This window comes from Miniopterus natalensis, chromosome 5 (genome assembly GCF_054644295.1).
Source record: "Miniopterus natalensis isolate mMinNat1 chromosome 5, mMinNat1.hap1, whole genome shotgun sequence".
Taxonomy (NCBI): domain Eukaryota; kingdom Metazoa; phylum Chordata; class Mammalia; order Chiroptera; family Miniopteridae; genus Miniopterus; species Miniopterus natalensis.
Genome location: NC_142085.1, coordinates 62,490,376 through 62,494,077, shown reverse-complemented (window position 1 = coordinate 62,494,077; position 3,702 = coordinate 62,490,376).

The window sequence follows — 3,702 nt, the reverse complement described above, 5'->3', positions numbered from 1 at the left end:
GGAGAAGGGGAGGAAGAAAAAGTGTGGGAAACTGCGGATATACTAAAACAAAGCATGATGGCTTCCTCTATAACCTGTAAGTCGGGATTTTCTAACTATGAATCAAAACCTAGAACCAATAAAATATTAATACATTTAGCCACAAAAATAACTGTTAGCATGTAAAAAATAAAACTAAAAACAAGATCAAAGGTAAATGATAAACAGATAAAAATGTTTGCAACTTATATTACAAAGGACAAATAACACTAATTTATAAAGAGCTTACGTAGAGAATATATACCAGAAAACAGAAGAAAAAATGGGCAAAGACATGTATATTCACAGGAAAAAAGAAAGGAAATGGTTTATAACTATTGGAAAGACCTTCAACCTCACTCGTAATCTCTCTGTCTCTCTTTGTGGCCTCATTACGTGATGGCTCAGGGCTCCAAGAACAAGGGACAGGAAGAATATCTTTCAAGATAATAGCTTTGCAAAAGCTGCACAAAGTCACTCCTCACACACACTATTAATCAGTCACAGGGCCAGCCCAGGTTCAAGGAAACGGGAAACAGACTCTACCTCGTTATGGAAAACTGGCAAGGTAACACTGCAAAACAAAACGTTGGGATGGGAACTATTGCGACAGCCATCTTTGGAAACACAACCTACCTACAATAAAATGCAAATTGAAACACCAAAAGATATTTCTCTTCCATCAAATTGACAAAAATCTAAATGTTGACAACAGATTCTAAGAAACTGAGTACTCTCATATATTGCAAGGGGGAGTAAGGCACAGGTCCAATGGAGGGGAATTTGGCAATATTACCCTTTGACACAGCAATCATAATCCTACTTCTACCTCCACAAATAGAATATGTACACAGGCTCATTTTATTAACTCCACTTTTCTTTTTTTGGGACAAGTGCAGGCAGTGGGGAAGTTATGATTTTCTTTCTTTTAAATGGATTAAAAGCATCATCAACTGACATGCTATGAGCATCACGGCTGGTCTTACATTCCATCTGATAAGCTGAGGATTTCGGTATATCTGATAGAGGGCATGGTTTTGCAAGCAACTTGATATTCTGCACATCTATGTATAGATGAGCTTCAGCTTCCAGTTAACTCATAAATTAGTATTTAATGAAATTATTTGCCTTGATATCTCTTGCGCCTTCCTGTTAATCTCCTGAATAGTTTGTATTTAGTGTTGTACCTCCCACTTGACTACAGACTTAGGACTATTTTCACACTCACATACATATCCCATGTACATCATAAGCAGGTTTATTTCTCTGTAATTATTTCTTGTAAGTCATCTTTCTCTAGGCCAAGAAAAATCTCTTCAAGATTACTTATTTGAATTGCAGGTAATATTTGGGGAAATCGCATTAGACTTCAATCAATGTTAGTTTCAGAGGGATAAAAAAGGCCACTGGATGAATTATTTAAAAACAAGAAGCAAGAAATTTACCAATGATATAGTCATTATTTTTGGAGAAATGACCTCAAAAACAAGCATAGGACATGATATGACAAGCATTTTAAAGATCATTTTTAAATCAATTACCTACAGGATGAAAGAAGTTGCTAACTTGATGTTTATAGAATGGGTAATTGAAGCATGGGATTTCCTATAACATACATGTGTAAAACATAACTGTCTCTCACAAAAACATTTTCAAATAAAAAATAAATGGACAAGTTTTGAAAAACTGTTAGGTGTCTCAAATGTCAAAAATAAATGTGAAAATAATGGCTAGAACTCATGAGTGGAAAAAAGTTAGTATTTCATATAATAAAAATATGCATGTTTATTTCATCTCTAAACTATGACCTATACATTCAAATCTAAACAAACTGGTATTTTTACAATCAACCTATAGCATATTTTAGGCAACATCCATCACCAACCCTCCCCAAATAAAAAAAATCAAGGGTTCTTAGCCTCCGCACTATTGAAATCTGAGGCCCAGATAATTCTGTTTTGAAGAACTGTTCTGGCCCTTTCTCACTAGGTACCAGTATTCCTGCCCCCACCCCCACTCCACTCCCGAGTTGTGACACAAAAATGTCTCCATTGTCCAGTGTCTACTGGGGGGCATAATCACTCCAGTTCAGAACCACTGCACCAGACAAATGCTTTGTCAAACATCTCCTGTTAAGTAACTTCCTCATTTTATGTCCCATTTTCTTTCTAATTATCTAAAATCTAGTTAAAATACAGGTTCCTCCCTGAAGAAAAGAGTTGGTTACTATTACCTTTACCCATCTACTTCTCCATTAAAGTTCACAAAAATGAGAAATTTTAGGCAGTCTTATGTACAAGTTGTCACTGGGGAATAACACTACAAAATATGCATTCATCAAAATAAAACAAATCCGTAAGATACAACAGCTGAAATCAGCATTCATCAGAATGGAAATATTAGATACATACAAGTATAACGATGCTGTTATAAAATGATTTCTTCATTTTGCTCAAGCTTTCCTTCTCCAAGACAACCATATCTTTTCCTCCCTGTATACTTAAATTACTAATTCTAATGAAGGGGACTATAAATATGATCAACAGCAGACAGCTTTATTTGAGAGTACATCTAATTTTTATTTTTTGCCATCATCTGGATATGAATCCAGATGGCAAAATTAATTTATAGTTCTTGAATCTCTAGAAGATAGAGAAAAGAGAGATAAATATGAAACTACCTGAAGAATCTGGGCCAAGGTTAAATATTCATTAAGGATTACTAAATGTGAACTATAACTTTTTCCAAACATTTTATCACGTGCTAATGTAATCTAATCATTTATATCCAAACACAATAACAAAATACAAAACAGAATACAAGACTCTCATTTTATAGTTTATAATTTAAAAAGAATCTCTTTATTAAACCTGTTACAGTAGGATCCATTTTTTCAAAAACATAAATACAAAAAATTCTAGGATTGTCACCAAAAACATAATCAATGAGCAATGGTATAAGTTATTTTCCTTTGTTTCCAAATTCTTTAGTTTTTTTCTACAATAAATGTGTGTGTTTTTTAAAACCTTAAGCAAATTCTTTTTGCACTCCCCCTTCCCACCAATTTTATCACAGTTTATGGCCCACCAACTAGGATTCTTGGACAACTGCTGGCATTAATCTGTTTCCTGGGATTATTTCAAAGTATCCTGAACTTTTCCTACACTAATTTTTGTTAAAGGCATTTCCTATTAACCAAAGTTAAAATGTGACCTTTGAAAATTTTGATTTCAGATGAAAATTATGCATAAAAGCCAACTACCTTATAATTAGATCCTTAAGTTAGAAAGTGACTACTCTATGCAACATATGACAGATAACAGCTCTTACCCTTTTATTTCCTGGTTTGACAAAAACTGTCAGATTTCTTTTTAAAAGAGTACACATATACATTTTAAATTTGGCATTCCATATTAATGTAAAAATCAATTCAGATTTTAATTATTGTGGAATTTTGACAATTCTAGCAATGGCGAAGATGAATCTTATATCACTGTTATATAGCAAAAAGCAAATAACATTATAAGATTCCAAATGTTTAACCTGGTAAAACTGAGAATATATTTCAATCAAGAATATATCATCTAAAAAAATAGTATTGCTATCTAGTCATAGGAGTTTCTAATTACATTTCTGCAAGTCCTACATGTTTAGAATAAATGTAGCATTCACATAACACTATAG